The sequence below is a fragment of the Pleurodeles waltl genome, chromosome 5 (assembly GCF_031143425.1).
Source record: "Pleurodeles waltl isolate 20211129_DDA chromosome 5, aPleWal1.hap1.20221129, whole genome shotgun sequence".
Lineage (NCBI taxonomy): Eukaryota > Metazoa > Chordata > Amphibia > Caudata > Salamandridae > Pleurodeles > Pleurodeles waltl.
Genome location: NC_090444.1, coordinates 824,577,143 through 824,600,959, shown reverse-complemented (window position 1 = coordinate 824,600,959; position 23,817 = coordinate 824,577,143).

Below are 23,817 nucleotides of genomic sequence, written 5' to 3'. Positions count from 1 at the left end.
TGGCGATGGCACGCCAAATATCCTTCTTCTGGTGGGCCCTGACCTTCAGGAAATGTACAGGGGAAAAAGAGAAGTTATTACCAAGTGCACCGTCACAGTCAGTGGCCCGCATCCCTACCCTTGCCATGTGGCACATGCACTCACCGTCGTTTCATGCATGCATCATTCGCCCCTCCCCTATCTTTCATCCACACCACTCCACACAGGCATTGCCCATACAGCATGCTCACAGTGTACTTACCTGTTTGTCTGGAGGACCGTAGATTAGTGTGTACTGGGGGAGGACCCCATCCACAAGTTTCTCCAACTCCTCCGTGCTGAAGGCAGGGACCCTTTCCCCAGACGCACAAGCCATTGTCTCTTCCAGACTGAGGTCACAGCAGCACTTGCAGTGTAGGTCCTCTCCTGTCGAAGATCAGGTATTGAGTGATTGAACAGACAGAAAATGGCGGTCACGTCAGCAGCGGTGCGTACCATCACCGCCGGCGTACATCGTCATCGGCACCTGGAACTCATAGGGTCCAATGTTAACCAATGCAGAATTGCGCTGCGGTCTTCGACCGTCTACCGCGACGGTGTACAACGCCAGCGCAGGAACCTCACATCCCATTGTCCCACAGGAATCCCCCTCAAGAGCAGGTGCTGTCAGTACTCCATTTCCTTGCTAGTGGGTCTTTTCAAACTACAGTGGCCATAGCATCAGGGATGTCCCAGCCTATGTTTTCCAATGTGTTGTCCAGAGTGTTGTCTGCCCTGCTGAAACACATACGGAGCTACATCTTTTTCCCTCAGGTGGAGGATTTGCCTACAGTGAAAGGTGACTTCTATGCCCTGGGACATATCCCCAACATCATAGGTGCCATTGATGGGACACATGTGGCCCTGGCCCCCTCCGCAGGAGTGAACAGGTGTACAGAAACCGGAAGAGTTACCATTCGATGAATGTGCAGATGGTGTGTTTGGCAGACCAGTACATCTCCCATGTTAATGCAAATTTCCCTGGCTCAGTGCATGACGCTTACATCCTGCGGAATAGCAGCATCCCTTATGTGATGGGGCAACTCCAGAGGCACCATGTGTGGCTACTAGGTGAGCACCTGGAACCAAATCAGTGGGAATAGTTGTCTGGGGCTATCCCTAAGAGTTAGTGTGTGTCTAACAGTTGTCCCTCGCCATTTGCAGGTGACTCTGCTTACCCCAACCTGTCATGGCTACTGACCCCAGTGAGGAATCCCAGGGCAAGGGCAGAGGAACGCTACAATGAGGCCCATGGGCGAACTAGGAGGATTATAGAGCGGACCTTCGGAGTCCTGAAGGCCAGATTCCGGTGCCTACATATGACAGGTGGTTCCCTATTCTACTCACCAAAGAAGGTGTGCCAGATCATCGTGGCCTGCTGTATGCTTCACAACTTGGCTTTGCGACGACAGGTGCCTTTTCTGCAGGAGGGTGGTCTAGATGGAGGTGTTGTGTCAGCTGTGGAGCCTGTGGACAGTGAAGACGAGGAAGCAGAAGAAGAGGACATCGACAACAGGAACTCTGTAATCCTGCAATACTTCCTGTGAGACACAGGTAAGAAGACAAACCTGCCTACTACATGTACTTTAACACTACTACCTCTCTACTGTCTGTCCTTTTCACCCAGTGTATGGTCACTGAGTTTTCACTTTCTCCTACGATTTCACAGATGTGGGTCCCACTGTGTGACATCTGCTTTGTTTCCTCATGGACTAGAGCTGTGTGACATAGGTATGTTGACATTACAATTGGAAGAGCATTTTGTCACTGTAATTGCTAATACACATTATCGAAATCACAGACAGACTCCGGATTGTTTTGTGCTTTAAGGGTGTTTAATTAAGTGCTCAATATTGGATGGGGTTGTAAAATGGTGAGGGATGATGGTGGAGGAATGTCCATGGCAGAGTCCAGTCTATCAGTCTCACAGGTGCATTGTCCAAAGGGGCATAGGAAGTGGAGCTGGGGCAGTTTGAGGATGGACAGAGTGACAAGGTGGGACAAAAGGATGGCATTCAGGGCGGTCTAATTTCTTGGCACTTGTGGATCAAATTAGCACCTGTCTATTGCAAGTTTATGAGACGGCTACAATGATAAGACATTTATCCAACTCCATGAAGGAAGAAGCATGAATAGTAGATCTCCTGAAACTTGGCAGAGACCCTTTACTTGTGAGCTCCAACCGACTGCCTTCTCTATTGAACCTGGACAGCAAAATATTGTGGAAAGTGCTGGCCAATTGGCTGATACCAATTGCTCAAACTGTCACACACAGTGACTAAAATGGATTTATTTCTGGCAGGAATACGTTTCTTAACCTTTGTTAATTGTTCAGGATTATGGATTGAACTAAAAAAGGGTACTGAGCACTGAGTGGCTTCATAGTGGTCATAGTTCACACTGGCAAGGTAATCTCTCAGGCCTCCAGAATAGGAGGGGCACCAGTCAGGGATGTCCTCTGTCACCCCTTAGTTTGACACTGGTATAGCACAGTGGTGTGCAAGACGCAGGCCTGATCTAAAAATGGGGAATTAGAGTAGACAATGAATGGCACATAGGCCCTCATTACAACCCTGGCGGTCGGTGTTAAAGCAGCTGTAAGACCGCCAACAGGCCGACGGTAAAAAAAATAGAATCACGACCATGGCGGAAACCGCCAACATAGACAGCCACTTTAACACTCCGACCGCCACCGCGGTACAAACAAACAGCATGGCGGTCACCGTCAACAGACAGTCGGAAGATAATGTACCGCCCAAACTATTATGACAGGCCAATCCGCCACCTTTTCCGGGGCGGATACAACGTGAATAAAAACACAGCGGAAACAGTACTTGGAAGGGAAAACACTCACCTCTACACAACCCACGAGGAACCAGGATGCTATGGAGCCTGAACTCCAAATATTCCCTGCGATAGTATTCCTGCTCCTCTACCAGGAGCATGAAAGACGGCGGCGACGACCACAGTGAGTACTGCACCTACAACACAGCGGAGCGGGGAGGGAAAAGAGAGTGACAGACACATGCAACACTCCCACCCACACCCTCACCCTCACCCACAACCACATAAACACCAATACATGCTGCAACATTACATTTACACCCCCCCACTCTCTTTCAAGAATGCAATGACAAAAGGAAATGAGTTGAACGATTGTAATCAATAAAAATCCATTAGTCAAAACCTTATATACAGTATAAACAATTATGTACACCAACCAATCAAGTCCGGGTAGTGCACCATTCATAGTCCGTGGACCACTGGGCCCAAAATGCATGGGCGAGGCCCACAAAAGATACCAGACTCGAAACAGAGAGAACACTGCTGGGGCATCAGATCGAAATGAAACAGGTACCTCAGAGGGAAGGGATGGGGGGAACATCAGCCGGATGAGTGCACAATGCCAGCTCCATGAGGGGGCTCCAGGCCCACGGATGTATCCTGGGGAGTGCAAAGCCACAGTCTCTCAAGTCTCTCCAGTGGGTGGTTTGCCCATTGCTTTATCCTGGGGAGTACAAAGCCACAGTCTCTCAAGTCTTTCCAGTGGGTGGTTTGCCCACTGCTTTATCCTGGGAGTGCAAAGCCACAGTCTCTCAAGTCTCTCAAGTGGGTGGGTTGCCCACTGCTTTATCCTGGGGAATGCAAAGCTACAGTCTCTCAAGTCTTTCCAGTGGGTGGGTTGCCCACTGCTTTATCCTGGGGAGTGCAAAGCCTCAGTATCACAAGTGGGTGCCTTTCACCACTGGTTCTGGAGGGGGCTTTGTGCCCAGAGTGCTTCATCCTGCCAAGGACTGAGGTAGTTGATGTGATACTCCACTGGTTCTGGAGGGGGCTTTGTGCCCGGAGTGCTTCATCCTGCCAAGGACCTAGGTAGTAAATGCCTTTCTCCACTGGTTCTGGGGGGGGGGGCTTTGTGCCCAGAGTGCTTCATCCTGCCAAGGACTGAGGTAGTGGATGCCTTTCCCCACTGGTTCTGGAGGGGGCTTTGTGCCCAGAGTGCTTCATCCTGCCAAGGACTGAGGTGGTAGATGTGATACTCCACTGGTTCTGGAGGGGGCTTTGTGCCCAGAGTGCTTCATCCTGTCAAGGACTGAGGTAGTGGATGTGATACTCCACTGGTTCTGGAGGGGGCTTTGTGCCCAGAGTGCTTCATCCTGCCAAGGACTGAGGTAGTGGATGTGATTCTCCACTTGTTCTGGAGGGGGCTTTGTGCCCATAGTGCTTCATCCTACCAAGGACTGAGGTAGTGGATGCCTTTCTCCACTGGTTCTGGAGGGGGCTTTGTGCCCATGGTGCTTCATCCTGCCAAGGAGTGAGGTAGTGGATGCCTTTCTCCACTGGTTCTGGAGGGGGCTTTGTGCCCAGAGTGCTTCATCCTGCCAAGGACTGAGGTAGTGGATGCGATACTCCACTGGTTCTGGAGGGGGCTTTGTGCCCAGAGTGCTTCATCCTGCCAAGGACTAAGGTAGTGGATGCCATTCTCCACTGGTTCTGGAGGGGGATTTTTGTGCCCAGACTGCTTCATCCTGCCAAGGACTGAGGTAGTGGATGCCTTTCTCCACTGGTTCTGGAGGGGGCTTTGTGCCCAGAGCGCTTCATCCTGCCAAGGACTTAGGTAGTGGATGTGACACTCCACTGACGGTGGTGCAACATGCAAGATGCCCATGCTCCTGGAACTGACCACCAGCCTCGTACGACTGACCACTGGGGATGGCAGCAATGTTTGCGGTGGTGCCACTGGCTCAGGATATTGCGGGGCCGCTGGGAGTGCTGGTGGCGGTGTCAGTAGCGGCGGTACTGGTGGCAGGCTCACTGACGGCGGTGCTGGTGAAGGGCTCAGTGTCTGGGGTACTGGCGGCGGTGTCAGTAGCGGCGGTGCTGGTGGTGGGCTCACTGACTGCAGTGCTGGTGGCAGTGTCAGTAGCGGCGGTGTTGGTAGCGGGCTCACTGATGGCGGTGCTGGTGGCAAGCTGAGTATATGGGGTGCTGGCGGCGGTGTCAGTAGCGGCGGTGCTGGTGGCGGGCTCAATGACGGCGGTGCTGATGGTGGGCTCAGTGTCTGCTGTGCTGGCGACGGTGTAAGTAGCGGCGGCAGTGTAAGTAGAGGCTGACAGGCCCACTGACGGCGGTGCTGGTGAAGGGCTCAGTGTCTGGGCTGCTGGCAGCGGTGTCTGTGGCGGCGGTGCAGGTGGCGGTGGCGGTCTTGTCCACCGTGCAGGTTGGCGTCGACGTGGACCTGCCTTTGATTTTTAGGCCCTTCCCCACCTTGGTTGGTGGCGCAGCTGTCTTGCCACTTTCAATTTTTGTCTTGACTGAGCCCTTGGTAGCAGGTATTTTGGCCTTCCCCCTCCGGGATGTGGGCAACTTTTTCTGTTTTGGAGGTGGCGGAATGTCCTTGCCCTCGCTCCTTGGGACACTGGCAGCCCTGTTGCTTGGCGCACTCCAAAATCCTGTTATTGCTGGCACCACTGTGTCTGGTGATGTGGTGGCTGAGGTGCTGGGTTGGGACCTGGAAAGGCGGGCCCTAGGGGACGGACAGGGGGGAGGTGTAGGGAAGAGGTCAACATTTGATACAAAAAGTTTTTTAGACACACTGGGACGGGTAGATGGGGGGGTATGGGAGTGGAGGAAGAGGTAGTGGTTGTAGGAGGTGTTCGTTTGGTGAATTTGGGTGAAGGTGCCTGGGCTGTAGGCTGTTGTGAGGTGGATAGCTGTTGGGTGGGTGTGTGACTGCGTTTGTGTACTTTGGGAGGAGGGCTCACAGACATACTGGGAGAGGACACGGGATGTGTGAATGGTAGTGGGGGTGGTGATTGCATGTGAGCGGTGAGTGGTGATGGGCGTGCTGGTGATGGAGGTAGTGGCTGAGGATGTAGTGCATGCAGGTGTGAGTGGAGATGAGACTGGGAGGGAGGACGTGGAGGAGGGGGACACAGTGGAGGCAGTGGATGTTGGTATGTGTGCATGGGTCTGGTGCTTGTGTGTGCCTGTGGGATGTGTGGTGCTTATGTTTGCCTGAGCCACCCTTGTGTGTTGAGGTGTGTGCATGCTGGTCTGATGGTGTGCTTGGGATAAGCTGAGGTACAGGGGATTGGGTCTGGATGGAGGAAGTTGGAGGGGGGAGGCTGGACACAGGGACAATGGCTGTCATCAGTGCTGAGGCCAGAGCCTGAAACGCTCTCTGTTCGGCTGCCTGGCCAGAATGAATGCCCTCCAGGTACGCATTTGTTTGCTGCAACTGCCTCTCTACACCCCGGATGGCATTCAGAATGGTAGACTGCCCAACAGTGAGATATCTCAGGAGGTCAATGGCCTCCTCACTGAGTGCAGCAGGGCTGACTGGGGCAGGGCCTGAGGTGCCTGGGGCGAAGGAGATTCCCACCCTCCTGGGTGAGCGGCCACGGGACACACGCTGAGGGGCTGCTGGGAGGGCGGTGCTGGTAGGGGGGGTGGCGGCTGTACCTGTTGATGTGGTCGGCACAGAGGGGCCCGCCACTGCAAGGGAGCTCCCATCAGAGGAGTCCGTGTCGCTGGTCTCTGCTCCTGTCCCCGCCGTGGAAATCCCCTCGCCCTCTGTCCCACTGGTGACTTCAGACTCCGTTGTCTCACCCTCCAGGGCCCTGTTGGATGCTGCTCCCTCCTGTTCCAGTGACACTGCTCCTCCGCCTGATGATGTTAAAGCACACAAGAACAGGGAGACCACAAAAAGGGGGGGGGGAGAAAGAAGAAAGACATGTTCAGTGCATGCAATACCACTACCGTTGGCGGACACTACAGACACAGCAGCCCTCTGCACTACGCCATGCACTTAGAGTTCCCCAATTAATCACAGCGACATGGGGTACAAGGCCTATGCCCGATTGCTGCCCACATGGAGGTCATAGGAGCCTGACTACATGTAATGGCTCTTACCACTGGTGGGGCTGGGGTGCCACATAGCCTGCCTCACAAAGGGTCCTTGCCTACAAAGCTCACACTGGCCTAGGGGAACCCACTGCCCACCTCCCCCAACCAGACACCTCCTAATGAGTCAGCTGAATGAGAGTGTACTCACCCCCTTGTGGCTGTTGTGATACCCTCAAGCGCCCATCCAACTCCAGATACCCCACCGCCAGGATCCGGAACATCAGGGGGGTCATGGTGCGATGGGCACCCCTCCCACATTGGGAGGCCATCCCCAGCTGGGCCTCCGCCGTCTTCTTGCTCTAGCGGCAAATGTCCCCCCATCTTTTCCGGCAGTGGGTGCTTCGTCTGTGGTGGACCCCCAGAGTCCGGACGTCCTTGGCGATGGCACGCCAAATATCCTTCTTCTGGTGGGCGCTGACCTAGAGGAATAGTACAGGGGAAAATGTAAAACTGTAACCGTCCGGACCGTCACAGTCATTGCCCTGATGCACAGACACTCACCGTTCGCTCATGCAGGCCTCAGTCCCCCCCGTATCTTCCATCCACACCAATCCAATTAGGCATTGCCCATCCAGCAGGCTCACAGTGTACTCACCTGTTTGTCTGGAGGACCGTGAAGTAGCGTGTACTGGGAGAGGACGCCATCCACTAACTTCTCCAACTCCTCCGAATTGAAGGCAGGGACCCTTTCCCCAGACACATGAGCCATCGTCGCTTCCAGACTGAGGTCACTGCAGCACTTGCAGTGTAGGTCCTCTCCTGTCGAAGGTCAGGTATCAAGTGAGTAAACTTAGTGAAAATGGCGGTCACGTCCACGGGGTGCGTACCGTCACCGCTGGTGTACATCGTCATTGGCTCCTGGGACCCATAGGGCCCAATGTTAACCAATGCAGGATTGCACCGCGGTCTTCGACCGCCTACCGCGACTGTGTACAACGCCAGTTACCTCATATCCCCTTGTCCCACATTACAGGTCAGGCAGCCGCCATTTCAGGGGGCCACATGGCATTATTTTTTAATGCGTCACACATATCTAGGCCTTGCATACACACAGAGACAGGCCCATAGCGGATTGACAAATGTGTGCAATAAATTCTTTTTTTAGTACCTCAGTGTTGGCTGACTCTGTGGTCGCTGTTCTCGTCCACAGGGCACGTCTGCTGGGGCAGGTGAAGAGATTGCGGCATCCTCCAGTGTACAGACCGCTGGTGGACCTGTCAACAATGGAAGAGAGACACATAATAGTCACCTACAGACTTGATCGTGCAACAATCCATGAACTGTGTGCCCAGTTGGAGCCAGACCTGATTTCAGCTATCCGCCATCCCACAGGAATCCCCCCTCTAGTGCAGGTCCTGTCAGTACTCCATTTCTTGGCAAGTGGGTCTTTTAAAACTACAGTGGCCATGGCATAAGGGATGTCCCAGCCTATGTTCTCAAACGTGTTGTCCAGAGTGTTGTCTGCCCTGCTGAAACACATGCGCAGCTACATCATTTTCCCTCAGGTGGAGGATTTGCCTACAGTGAAAGGTGACTTCTATGCCCTGGGACATATCCCCAACATCATAGGTGCCATTGATGGGACACATGTGGCCTTGGTACCCCCGCAGGAGTGAACAGGTGTACAGAAACCGGAAGAGCTATCATTCAATGAATGTGCAGATGGTGTGTTTGGCCGACCAGTACATGTCCCATGTGAATGACAAGTTTCCTGGCTCAGTGCATGACTCTTACATTCTGAGGAATAGCAGCATCCCTTATGTGATGGGGCAACTCCAGAGGCACCGTGTGTGGCTAATAGGTGAGGACAAGGACCCTATAGCTGTGTGAATAGTTGTCTGGGTCTGGGGTTGTCCTTAAGGGTTAGTGTGTGTCTAACAGTTGTCCCTCGACATTTGCAGGTGACTCTGGCTACCCCAACCTGTCATGGCTACTGACCCCAATGAGAAATCCCAGGACAAGGGCAGAGGAATGCTACAATGAGGCACATGGGCGAACTAGGAGGATTAGAAAAAGAACCGTCGGCTTCCTGAAGGCCAGGTTCCGGTGCCTCCATATGACCGGTAATTCTCTGTACCACTCACCAAAGAAGGTGTGCCAGATCATCGTGGCCTGCTGTATGCTGCACAATTTGGCTTTGCGACAACAGGTGCCTTTTCTGCAGGAGGATGGTCCAGAAGGAGGTCTTATGGCAGCTGTGGAGCCTGTGGACAGTGAAAAAGAGGAGGAAGAAGAAGAGGATATCAACAACAGAAACAACATGATCCAGCAATACTTCCAGTGAGACACAGGTAAGAAGACATAACTGCCTCCTACATCTCATACAATTGTTAGACCTATCATATGTCTGTCACTTTCACCCAGTGTATGGACCCTGACCTGTCACTTTTCCTTTCCATTTCACAGATGTGGGTCCCACTGTGTGACCTCTGCTATGTTACCTCATGGACTAGAGCTGTGTGACATAGGTATATTGATAATACAATGGACATTTCTATTTTCCTCAGTTATTGCAAATACACATTTGTGAAAGCACAGACTGACTCCAGTTTGTTTTGTGATTCAAGGGTGTTTATTTAAGTGCAAATTAGTGGAGGGGGTTGGAAAGTGGTCAGGGGTGATGGTGGAGGAATGTCCATGGCAGAGTCCAATTATTTGTCTCACAGGTGCATTGTCCAAAGGGGCATAGGAAGTGGAGCTAGGGCAATTTAAGGATGGACAGGGTGACGAAGTGGGACAGAAGGGTGACATTCAGGGTGGTCTCATTTCTTGGCGGGGGTCTTGGCATTGTTCTCTGTCTTTGTCCTGGATCTCAGAGACCGTTTGCGGGGTGGTTCTCCATCTGCAGGGGGTGGGGTGCTGGTGTCGTGGTCCTGTGGCGGTGCCTCCTGTCCACTAGCGCTGGCGGAGGTGGTGGGCAGTTCATCGTCCAGACTAGTCTTAGGGGCCCCTTGTTGCGCCACAGTGTCTTTCCTGGTGTTCACAAGGTCCTTCAGCACCCCTACAATGGTGACCACGGTTGTGTTGATGGACTTGAGTTCCTCCCTGATCCCCAAATACTGTTCCTCCTGCATGCGCTGGGTCTCCTGAAACTTGGCCAGTACCGTTGCCATCGTCTCCTGGAAATGATGGTACGCTCCCATGATGTTGGAGAGGGCCTCGTGGAGAGTGGGTTCCCTGGGCCTGTCCTCCCCCTGTCACACAGCAGTCCTCCCAGTTCCCCGGTTTTCCTGTTCCTCTGTCCCCTGAACCGTGTGCCCACTGCCACTCTCCCCAAGTCCCTGCTGTTCTTGGGTTTGTGGGTTTGCCTGGGTTCCCTGTAGTGGTGGAAACACTGCTGCTTGACGTGTCTTGGGGACAGAGGTATGGGCCCGCTGGGTGGGTGCTGTGCTGGTGTTTCCTGAGGCGGGAGGCTCTGTGGTGGCATGTGCCAGTGTGTGGGGAACCGACTGTCCCGAGGTCCCAGATGGGCCTGGCTGGTCATCTAGAACCAGTTGGACAGAGCTGCTGTCATCACTGTGGGCCTCTTCTGTGGGGGGAGTGAACATGTCTGGGACCTCCTGTCCGGTGACGTTGAGTAGAGTTTCTGCAGGGATGTAAAGGCATGATTATTGCATCTGTGTGTGCCATTGTGTGCAGTGCCCTGTACCCCAGTGCTTACATTCTTGTGTAGGACCTTGTGTGATAATTGTTTTGGGGTCTGTGTGGGTATCTGTAGTGGACATGCTTTGGTGATGGGTGTCCATGCTTTGTTGTTGCATGCAGGGCTTGGTGTTGGGATGGGTGGTTTGTGATAGTGGGACATATGTGAGGTGTTGGAGTGATGGGGGTGAGGGTGAGGGTGGGGGTATGTGATGGTAGGCAGGTAGGGGGGTAGTAGTAGTATAGAGTTGACTTACCAGAGTCCATTCCTCCTGCTACTCCTGCAAGGCCCTCAGGATGCAGTATAGCCAAGACCTGCTCCTCCCATGTTGTTAGTTGTGGGGGAGGAGGTGGGGGTCTGCTGCCAGTCCTCTGAACTGCAATCTGGTGTCTTGAGACCACGGAACGCACCTTCCCCTGTAGGTCGTTCCACATCTTCCTGATGTCATCCCGTGTTCTTGGATGCTGTCCCACTGCGTTGACCCTGTCGACGATTCTGCACCATAGCTCCATCTTCCTAGCTATGGAGGTGTGCTGCACCTGTGATCCGAATAGCTGTGGCTCTACCTGGATGATTTCCTCCACCATGACCCTGAGCTCCTCCTCAGAGAACCTGGGGTGTTGATGCGGTGCCATGGTGTGGTGTGGGTGATGTGTGAGGTGTGAGGTGGTGTGTGTTGTAATGTGTGAGGGGATGTGTTTTTTTGTGTGTTGTGTGAGGTGCGGGGATGTTGTGTGAGTGATGGTGTTGTGTGCCTGTGGATGCTAGTTTGTTGATGGTGGTGTCTCTCTCTGGCCTTCTTTAGCAATTCTGGTCGTAAGGGTTTGTGGGTGATGTGGGTGTGTGTTATATATTGGATTGGGTGTGTGGGAGTGGTGTGTGTATGTGTATCAGGTGTGTGTATTTTGAATTGTCCAATGCGGTTGTGTTTTGTAAATGCGTGTGTATTTTGAGTGCGGCAGTGTGTACCGCCAATGGAATACCGCGGTTCAAAGACCGCCGCGTGGATTCGTGGGTGGTGATGGTGTGGGTGTATTCCTGTTGGCGTGACCATGGAGGTTTTGTTATCGCGAATTTATCACTGACCTTTGGTGTGGCGGATTTATGTGGGTGTCTAGATTTTGGCAGATTCCGGACTGTGGGTCTTAATAGATGTAGCGGAATTCCGCCGCCGCAGCGGTGTGTTGGCGGTCTTCTGCACCGCGGTAAGCGGCACTTACCGCCAATGTTGTAATGAGGGCCATAGTGTCCCTGTGTGCAGAACACGCATTGATATATATTAGCCAAATGACTGCTGAAGAAGGTACTGTGCCTTCCTTGATGGCCATCCTAGATGAATTTGAGAAAGCATCAGGACTAAAAGTTAATTAGGACAAATCTTGTTTGTTCCTGTTGACTAAATTATTGGATGAAAGTCAAGAGCACCTCCCGTTGTGGGATTGCCGCTAACATTAGACACTGTTAGATAGTTGGAGGTAAATGTCTACCATGGCAGAAAGACTTGGTGGATGGCAATTACATCCATTTGACAGTCACTTCCTTTCTGAAATGCACTGTTTCTATCAATACTGGGACAACTGGCAAAATACCCAAAATGTTGATATTGTCCAGACTACTATATTTCTTCTCAGCATTGCTACTGATACTCAGAAAGACCTTTTTCCAAGATTTGCAGTCCATGCTTACCTTGGTGATACAGGGAGAGGGATGATGCAGTGTAGCAGCAACAAAGACTTATGCTTCACTGACTGTAATAGTTAGTGCAATGGCTTGGGATGTCCTACAATCCTGAAACATAGATATTGCTAGACAACTGGGTGGAACACCAATACTAGAATGGTTGATCGGAAAGGATACAAAAAGCACCAAAGGCAACATCCTTCTAAATACAGCACACTGGTTTTAAAGGACTTACAGGCCGGGGAAGTCAGGGATCTTGTCTCACACACTGGAGCTACCCTTGTAGTCTCTTCATGGCTGTGCAAACCTGAAGTTATTACATGATACAAGTCCCTGGTCAGAGGTGGGCATTCGGGTTTGGATGACTTATTTAAGGATGGGGTACTGAGACCATTCGACAATTTAAGAGAGGTTCTACAACGCAGTGATTCATCAGGCTAGCAAAATCTGGGATGAAAAACATGGGGAGCCCACCACCTCTCTGCCTCTTCATGTGTTATTAACACATTAAGCATGGTGAAAAGCAATCACCTGTTTATATATGGAGGTCTTACAACATTCCAGTGGGAAATTCAAGTATTTAAAGGAATCGTGGCAGCAAATCTTGGGACTAGAACTGCACACTGATCACTGGGTGAAATGTTTAAGCAGTGTTAAGTCAATTTCCAGAAATTCTAGGTTCAGATTTATTCAGTGCAATTACATACACTCTTACTTGACTCCACAGAAAATATACTGCATATAACTGGAATCATCTGCCTGTCCCAAATGTGTGGAGGAGGCGGCAGACTGTATACAATGTCCTGGGCAACACAGTTTTGGGATAATTGAACTAACGGGCCAATTGATAGTAAAGGATTTAACCTGGGTCTTTTATGGCTGATGGGTCGCACTAAATAAATAAAATTATTGCAAATTTATAGATTGGGTCCTGGTGCTGACAAAGAGCACAAAACTGTGTCCTAAAAGGCTGCTTCAGCACCACTGATCCATAACTGGGATGAGAGAGTGCAGACATGGGCATGTGCAGAAATTGATGTTATTGGGCCCTCATGGTCCGGGTACACAATACACAATGTAGGATGATTACTTGGAAAAAATAGATGCCAAGTCTGACACCAAACCTCCTTTAGAATTACTAAAATTACTCACAAAGGGTATATTTGGGTGGACAAAGTAGTACAGTGGGGATGCAGAGACCCCTTGAAGAGAATTGTTTTTTGTATAACAATAGTCTTTTGAGTCCTTGAGATTTCAGAAAACAGGAGGCCAGTCAGCTGGCCCTTGGATGCACTTTGGGTTCTAGGTTGTAAAGATGCAGTTCCAGTCCTTCTCACTCCCAGGCAAGAGTGCAGCAGGCACAGGTCAGCACAGCAAAGTAGGAGTCCGGTAAAGTAGCAGTCTAGCACAATGGCATTCCTTTCAGCAGCTCAGCAGTCCTTCCTCCTGGCAGACTATCCACAGGTCCAGAAGTATACTGAAGTGGTAGTGCCTATGGTCCAGCATTTATACTTTGGTGCCATGGTTCTGGAAAGTGGGAGAAGCTTCTAGAGGCATTCCTTTGAAGTGCACAAATGCCCTGCCCCACTGTCCTGGGTCCAAGCTGGCTGCAGTGATAATGTAGTTTCATTAGGCCCTATTGTGTGTGGACAGGACAAGCCTATCGAGATGTAAGTGAGGCAGTGCTAAGCTCCGCTCCCTCATCAAGACAGTTAATGGCCCATTAAGGCCAGTCAAGTCACACCTAATCTCCCAATGTGTGTGACTGTCTAGAGGGAATGCGCAAGGCCCAGCTGTCACCCACCCTAGGCGTGTATTGGAAATAAGCAGCAGGCACACATGGCTAAAAGGAGAAAAGTGGCAACTTTCTAAAAGTGGCATTTTAAAATAGTAATGAAAAATTCGACCTTATCATTAAAGAGGATTTTTCATTACAATTCCATAGGTACTAAACACAACTGCTCTTCCTCCTTCCAATCAGGAATTACACTTAATAAATGTATTAAGGAAACTTCAATTCTATCCTGTGAGAAGGGTCAGCCTCCCAATAGCGAAAAACAATTATGAAATTATCTGTCCTGGTTTTTATGCACACAACACCCTGCCCTGTGGGCTTCCTAGGGCCTACCTTAGGAGTGTAATAAAAGCAGAGTTTAAGGCTTGGCAAGGGATTTTAAATGCCAAGTCAGCATAGCAATGACATTTCACATACAGGCTCTGCAGTGGCAGGTCTGAGACATTTTTAAAGGGCCACTTGAGCGGGTGGCACAATTACTGCTGCAGGCCCACTAGTAGCATTTAATTTACATGCCCTGAGCATGTATAGTGCACTTTACTAGGGACTTATAAGTAAATTAAATATGCCAACTGTGGATACACTAACGTTACCATCATTTAGGGGAGTGAGCACATGCAATTTTGCCCTGGTTAGCAGTGGTATAGTGCTCGGAGTTCTAAAGCCAACAAAAACAAGGTCAGAAAAAATAGGAGGAGAAAGGCAAAAAGGTTGGCATAGCCTTGCCAAACGGGCCATTTCCAACAAGCTTGCTTGCAGGCAAACTGTGATTGAGTCAATTGAAATGTGAAGTATGTCATACACCACTAATGGGGATGAAAAATACAGCTTTCAGAATATTATATATACCATCTTGTGTCTTTCTATGGCAGTGTTGGTAGTCTGACCGCTGTCGGGTTGGTGGTCCTACTGCCGTATTATGAGTCATGTGGGCCTATGGAGCAAAGACAGCTGTGGTTCCACTGGCACCCCCGGGCAGCACAGACTGCCTTGGCCAACCACCATGTCTCAGAAGGTGGAAATGGGAAGTATAAAGGGAGAAACTCACCTGCAGACAGCCTCACACATCCAGTGCCTCCACAGAGCCTTCCACACATGTCCTTCCACTGCTGATGATAATCAAAGGTGCAGAAAATCCACGCTGCTATGAGTGCAAATGACTGTAAGTATACACACCTCACTGTGTCATTATGTTCAACAATGGATTGTTGCGCTGTTGATCACATCATATGGGAGTCATGCTATGGGAACCAAGTACCATTGTCACTGTGTCCCGCATCGGAATCAGACACAAAGAAGGACTCATGCACATTCACAATATGCCCACTTTGGGCAGGTCACTCACACTACCCCGCAACACTACACAAAAACACACATCTGCTCACCTCAGGCACAGGGACAGTGAAATGTACACAACATTGTATCACACAATACCAACAACACACCAACATCACATCTACAAATACAACTTACACACTCACATTCCTCACATGCCATGGAATGTTGTCACATTCAGCACACATATGTATGGATGTTACATGGAACACAAACACCACTCCCAATAAACAGCCCTGCAATGGACACACACGTCACCCACATTGCAATACAATGGAAGGACAATGGGATTCGCAATAGACAGAGAGACAAATATATAGATCACTATGCAAACAGTACCAGCACAATTTTCGGTGGGGCATCAGGAACACTCAGGGAAGGAAGCTACACTGCAACACATATCACTTTGCACATGCCCATTAAACAAACAACATCTGTACAGGAACATGCCTATCTGCACAATGTGGAAGTGCAAGTCAACAAACCAAATACAACTACAAATGCATGGGACATACCTCTACATGAAGTATCTGCGATGTACACACAGGTAAATGAACACATTCACAGTGAAAAGCAAACAAAGGTAGCACAATTGAACACATTCTATGTCTGCACAAACAAAACTCAAGCTGCCACACATTAAATGAACCCATAATCCATATCAGGTGGACACGTCTAACACCATACATGCTCACATTGGACAACACAAGATAAAATGCTTACCATACCATACAGTACACAATGCCATGACACAACATATTTCATTTACATCCACATATCCATTCAGTCAACATATACCCTTGTCTTGGGTGTAACCAGCACTGCCCACAAAGCCAGATACTGCAAACAACAGCAAATGGATCAGCAAGCAGGCTGAAACATATGCAGCTGTAGGCAGAAAACACAAGTCACTGTGGAACAACATAAAGGTAGAAAGGGAATTGCAGGACAATTGTATACCCCCCCAACTACAAAACACTGTTTGGGTTTATTCAATTTAAAGTTTTTAAAGTCCAAGGACATTGGCCAGGTCATTTTGGTTTTGCGCAGACACATCACTGTGCTGTCACTTGACTTCTAACTGCCAGGGAACCTCCACAGAAAAGGGAATCTAGTGGGCAGGAAGGCACCTCAGGGATCACCTTTGAGGGGGGTTGTTGGATTTGGATGGGTGGGTTTGGTTTTGGTTTTTGGAAGGATAGACTGCTTCTTGGGAGGGGTGGGCTTCTGCTTGGGGAGAGGGGCATGGGTGCTTGCAAGGGGGCAGATGAGGCAGGTGAGGATTTGGAGGTAGAAGGTAGGGGTTAGAAGGTAGGTCAGGGCCTCTTGGGTTTGGGTCAGGGTGGAGGAACAGGGGAAAGGTCAAGGTCAAGCAAATAAACTTTTTCTTAGGGACAGTCATCAGAAGGGGTGGGAATTTGGAGGTCGAGGGGGTGGTTGTCTGCTGTGTCAGTGTGGATGTTGTGGGTGTGTGTGGGGGAAGTATGCGTGTGTTTGGATAGTGTCTGTTGCAGGAGTGAGTGTGTGCCGTTTTGTGTCTTTGAGGCTGGGAGGTGGAGGCGTTGGGTGATGGAATAGTGAATGTGTATGTGTTTGTTGGCCTGGTGACTACGGGTATGCTGGATTTGGTGGATGTCTGTTTGGGTGTTGTCTTCAGGTATGGTGGTTATGTTGGATGTCTCTATGTCTGTTGGGTGGAGTCTATGGTATGCTTGGTGTTGTGGGTGTATCACTGACTGTTGTGGTGGTGCCTGTGGGTATGCTTGCTGTTGTGTGTGTGCCGGTGAGGGTGGTGGGGGTGTGTTGAGGTTGTTATGTGCAGATCAGTCTGTGTGCTTTGGGTAAGTGAGGGAATGGAGGATTTGGATTGGGGGAAGGAGGTGAAGGGGTGACAGAAGGTGGGAGGTGACTTGCTGCTGTCCGTGTGGAGGCCAGAGCCTGAATAGATCTCTGGAGGCCAGACATTTTTGGGTTTCCAGTCCCTGCATGGCATTCACAATGGCTGTCTGACTCACAGAGCTACTTGTCAGGAGATAAATAAAATCTGTTTGTGTGTGTGCAATGTCTGGTGCTACAATTATGAAGTGAATGACTCATTGTTGCATATATGTACTATTATTTACCAGGATACTCTGCATATCCAAACCTTCCTTGGTTGTTGACGCCACTAAAGAATCCAACTACACAAAGGGAAGTTTGCTTCAGTGAAGTCTAAGGAAGAACAAGGTGGGTAGTGGAGCGGGATTTTGGGGTACCTGAAGGCCAAATTTAGGAGTCTTGACAAGACTGGTGAAGCGCTCTTTTACTCACCCGAAAAAGTGTGTTAAATCACTGTGGCAATGCTGCATGCTCTATAACATCACCCTGCAGAGGAATATCCCGTACATCCCAGAGGAAGGGGAGCCTGCAGTGTCACCGGATGAGGCTCCTGAAATGCCAAGTGAGGATGACAGTGGTGAAGAGAAAGGAGCTGACTTGCAGGGAGATCTCATCAACTGCTACTTTTCATGAGTGTAAGTATGTCATGTGATGTAATAACTGTTACTGTACAATGAACTGTAGTTGTGTGAATGTGTGGTAACTTGCTATGTGTTTTGTGTAATAGGTATGTTTTCAAGCCTATACTCCTTCTTTTGTCTTTGTACAGGTACCTTCACCATGACATCCTCATGTGGGCATTTCAGAGTTGTGACATTGGAAGAGATCTGATGCCATACTGACATACAAAGTGGACATGGATTGTTCCAGGGAATGTAGGTCACAGATTTAGGGTGTATGAGACCTGTGTCAAGGCTGCTTGCACAGTGTTTGGGTGGAAGGTCTGAAGTGCACATTGGGCTTGTTTTGTGTGCTCATGTGGACATGTAATATGTTGTCGTTAGTTGTGAGCAAGTCATTCACCCTGCACATAGCCTAAACACTATTCTTGTATGGCCTGTATGTAGCTGTAGATGTGTTTCATCATTGCAGGCCACAGTGCCTGTGCCACAACAGTGACACATGTTTCTGTCATACCACCAGATGCATGGTCATTGGATTATGATGGGCCTCTGATCAGGAACTGTTGTACTGCCATCTGTCTGTATCTTGGAATATGAGATGTTACTTTGTGGAGGTATGTGATAAGGCTCAAGCTGCTGACAGCATCCACTTTAATGTTTGCCCATCCTACAGGACAACAGAGTGAATGTGTTGCAATCAAAGGAGTTCTTTTAAAAAGTGATCACTTGCTGGCAGTTGTGTGTGTCTTGCCATCCACACCTCCTGAATTCTTTGCCAGACATCCCTTCTTGCATGGTGGGTGATCTGCTGCTACATAGGAAGGAGTGTCTGGGGCTTGTTCCTCTGGCAGGGCTGCACTTCTAGTGGCTGCACTGATTAAGAAGGGCCTGGTGTTGATGTGCGAACAGAAAGGATAGAGTTGCTCTGCTCAGGGTGGTGTTAGTGTCCCTCATCACCTCTGTTAGGGAGGCCATGTTGGTATTGTGAGCCTTCCACTGTTCACGCATATCACTTTGGATGTCCCTCTGTAGCTGCTTGATTTCCTGAAATTCAGTCAAGACCTGGCCCATCACACTTTGGGACTCCTGATAGACCCCCAAAACGTAGCTGATGGATTCCTAGCCGGCAGCCGCGATGGCCTCACCCGCTGGCCAATAGCATCCCTCTGAGGTACCCTACCCCCACAGCACTATGCCCTTGCTACAGGGTGCCCTCTCCCACTAGGTCCTGGACCCTCATTGTTGGAAGTGTTGCACTGCAACTCAGGATCCAGGACTAGTTGGCACGAGATGGTAGACACTGTGCTCGGGACACAGGTTGAGGGGGCAAATGATTGCCTGTAATGTAGAGGCAACCAGGCTGGGAGGTGTTCTTGTGGCCACAATGAGACTATCACTTGGGCCCTCATTATGACTTTCGCGGTCTTTTTCCAAGACCGCCAAAGCCGCCACTAGACCGCCACTACTGGCGGTCTGCAGATCACCATACTATGACTGCTGGAAGCTTTCTGCCATTCTTCAGGCAGAAAGTCGCCAGCAGTCATGCTGGTGGTCGACAGTGCAAAGGCGGTTCCACCGGTGGCCCCGCCCCACTAAAAGGACTCTGCCAGCCATATTACGACCTGTAATATGGCCTGGCGTTGTCCTGATGGCTAGGTGCTGCCGGCGATGGGAGCGCTGGGTCCCGTCCCCTAAGGCAGTAGCACCTCGTCGGACGAGGCAAGTGTCCTCTGCAAGGGGCAAGGGGTGGGGTTGGGGGTGTGAATGTATGTGTGTGAGTGTGTGTATGCATGTCATGAATGAGGGGAGTGGGAGTGTTTGTGCATGCATGCGTGTGTGTCTGCGTGTAAATGTGGTTATGGCGATGAGTGTGTGAGTGAATGTGAATGTTGGGTCGGGATGCATATGTGCATCCATGTAGACAGGGATGGGGGTTGTGTGTGTATGTATGTTGAGGAAAGGAGGGGTTGGAGGATGGAGTGTGTATGCATGTCAAGGGGGTGAATGTAGTGAGTGCATGTGTAAGTGGGGGTGTTGTGCATGTGTGCGTGTATGTGTGTATGGATTTGGGGGTAATGCATGTGTGTGTGTGTGTGCATGTGAGTGTAAGGGTGTTGTGAGTGTGTGCATGACTGTAAGGGTTTTGTGAGTGTGTGCGCGTGAGTGTCAGGGTGTGCGTGTCTGTGGGTATGTGTGGGTGCGTTTGTGTATGCGGGATGTGGGGGTTAGTACGGGGATCGGGGCAAGTACGTGTATGCAGAGGGTGGGGTTTCTACTGGAAGTGGGGGGTTACTGGGGGATTTGGGGGTGGGAATGTTATAAGAGAAGGGAGGGTGGGGGGCTCTTGGGTAGATAGGGTGGGGGAATAGTCTACTGGTGACAGGAATGCAAATTCCTGTCCCAGTAGCCTTTTGGCCAGGGATTACCGCCAGCAGACTTTGGTGGACCGCTGGCTCGGAGATGTTTATCTCCAGCCCGGCAGTCCAACCGCCCTGGCGGTAGGAACGGGAAAAAGGCAGTTTGGCACAGGCCAAACCGCCACACTCGTAATATGGAGGTCTTCACTGTAGGCCCATCGGCGGTGGGACCGCCACCATGAGTCTTGCGAACAGTAGACCTCCAGACTCGTAATGAGGGCCTTGGTGTCTGACCAGGTTGTTCAGATGGGCCAGAACCGTCCTCCATGTCCAGACACCTAGGAGTGTCTTCTTCACTGAGGGCTTCCTCCAGGGTGTAGTAGCAGTCTCTTCTGTGTTCTTTGTGTGCCCAGTGGCAGCTCAACCTATTGATGTGAAAGATACAATGTTACTGGTTGTATTGTGACATATACCTCCAACAATTTAGTGTTACATTAAGCCTAGACCTTGTACAAAGTTATTTTACAGTTAATCTTATTAAGGCAAGTACCCATGATATTGGTTGTATTGACCTGACATTAGTGAAGCATGCTAGTTCCATCTAAGTCAAGCAGCTGCTAAAATGTGCAGATCGTTAGCCCTTGGGAAGATAGTCTGAGAACGCCATCTTGCCACCAGGGCATGCAAAACAGTGGATCGGCAGGATATGTCTTTGGCCATTTTGAGGCCTGGTTGATTATTATGCAGGCAGACCCAGGGCTTTGTTGTATATGTGACTTAAGTTGTCATGTGGTCAGTGCATTGTGAATGTGCCTGCTGCTAATACCATTCTGTTAATGCATCTGGAGGCCTTTGGGATCAGGGTTTTACACACTGGGTAAGCTGTCCTTTCTGTCTTCAGTAGTTTTGTCTTGGGTTAGCTGGTCAAGATGGAGCTAGGTGGCCAGACACATCTCTGAGTTGAGCATGATCTGTTTCATGGCCCCTCCCAGGTGAGTAAACTTCAATTGAGAGCAGGCAAGGGGATTTGGACAAGTGACTACTGTTATGGTGTTTGCAGTTACTGAAACAGTGTCTCCTGGGAACTACAGTCACATAACTCCATGCTTCAAATATTTGACAAATGTTATCCTCCCAGGTGAGTAAACTTCAATCGAGAGTACATAAATAGATAGATTTGGGCAAGTGAACATTGTTTTAGTGGTTGGGGTTATAAACACAGGGCATATTGGGCTTTTGCTTTGCGGTAACTCCCTATTCTTCCCACCACCATACAAACATTATCCTCCCAGATAAGTAAACTTATTTTGAGAGTTAAGACACAGGGGTATTTGGGCATGAGAACAATGGGCTTGTGTTTGGAGTTGGAAAGACAGAGCCTCCTGGAATTTGCAGTCATGTCACTCTCTCTACTTCATACACTTGATAAATTACTTCCCCACTCATTTGTCAGTTTCGAAAAGAAGGGTATTTAGAGAACTGAACACTGTTTTGAGTTAGTGAAACACTGCCTCCTGGACTTAGCAGTCATGTAAGTCCCTGTATCATACACACTATACAAATAGTATTCCTGTCAAGCCCTCAGGATGCAGGATGGCCAAGACCTTCTCCTCCCAGGGAAATAGATTTAATGGGGCACAGGGAGGGCCACCACCAGTCTTCTTGGCCTGCAGCTTTTGTAGCCCCTGAGGTCGTTCCACCTCTTCCTAATGTCCTCCCTTGTGTGCAGGGTAGTGCCTATAGCATTGACTCTGTTGACGATCATGTCCCACATTTAAATTCCTACTGAGAGAAGTGTGCTGGACATGTGCTCCAAACAATTGTGGCCCTACTCTTATGATTTCATCCACCATGACTCTTAGCTCATCTTCGGAGAAATTGGGATTTTTTAAATGTGCTGTGGTGGAGAAAAAAAACAGGTGACAGAGACTTTCTAAAGAGGGAAAATGCAAAAGGTGGTGACTGGACAAATGTGTGTGCAGGGTGTTGTATGGGATGGTAAAAAAGTGGTGCCTATTATCTGTACAGTGAGGTAAACAATTCCCTCTGCCTTCTATGTGTTGCAGTGTAAATGCAAAGTATTGAGGTGTGTGAAGGGGTGTGTTTTATAGTGTCCTTTGCATGTTAGTCCAGTGTGGAAATGTGTGCCAGCTGTGTTGCCTTCAAATGTGCAGTTGTTTATTACTTTGGTGACCACGGACCGCTGTAGTTCCGATCGCCATTGGCTGATGGTCATGTGGGGTCTTCCATGGCGACTGTGTACATGTAATACAGTCAGTGGTTGGTTGCGGTGCTGTTGGTGCTGGAGGTCAGACTGCCTATTTCCAGTCCACTGCACTACTGTCGGTCTTCCTTTTTCGGTTGTTGGTCGGCAGTCCTGTCTGTATGTCTCGTAATAGAGCAGTGTGAAAGACCGCCAACATGGTGGTCTTTTCAGAACCGCCAACATTGCAACCATCAAACTAGTAATGAGGCCCTAAGTCTAGATTAATGGGATGATTAGATAGAAACTGTCTTCCCCCCTAATTTATTTTGAAAAAATAAAATCAGTAATAAAGAAATTCCCAGGAAATAATACACCAGTGCTTAGTCAACTCTAAAAATTAATTTGACATGAAATAGGTAGGGTAACTGCTGTGAGAGCATGTTTAATTCAGCCCTTGAGAGAGTTGTTTTACCAACTACCCATGCAGAGTCCATCACCAAAATGGCCACAAGTGGACCCCAGCTCATACTGACATTGCAACATCTGTATATCTGTATACGTATCCAGAATTCCGCAGCCAGGCTACTACTACATATAAAGCCGCAAGCCCACATCTCCCCTGCCTTGAGAGCACTACACTGGTTACCCGTTGCAAGAAGATGCACTTTCAAGCTGCTTTGTATCACCCACAAAGCTATACATGGAACAGGACCGCTTTTTTATCAGAAAGAAAATGACCAAATACATCCAACAAAGAACCCTCCGCTCAAGACTGGCACCCCGCCTTAGAACACCACCATACAAGAAAAAGACTATAGGTGGTACATCCTTCTCCGTCTAAGCAGCCAAACTATGGAATTCATTACCCCCAACTATAAGAGCCACAGATAACTTTCTGGTCTTCAGAAAACTACTCAAGAGTTGGCTCTTTCCTTCATAACCACCTTTTCCAAACAACTATGAACTGCATATGTCTATGTGGATAAATATTTTTTTCAGATTATTTGTATATTTCTATTTATTTATAGTTTCTTTAGAAAATATGTATTGCTAGTGTCATAACAATAAAATATACACACACTCTTTACACCTGTCTGACTAATAATTTCTTTACCCATGATTCTAATTATGTATTGTATGTGCATATGTGTGTGTATTCATGTGTGTGTGTGTGTGTGTATATGTGTATATATATTTAAATGTGTATGTATGTGTATATGTTGTTTCTGTGCTTGGCATGTTCGTGGATCATTGCATGGCATTATCACACTTATCTACTCATCACTCTTATATCATGTCTCTATCAAACTATCCTCCATTCTCACTCTGACTCACCCCTTCTACCACTGTCATCTCCTAAATATCTCTGCCTA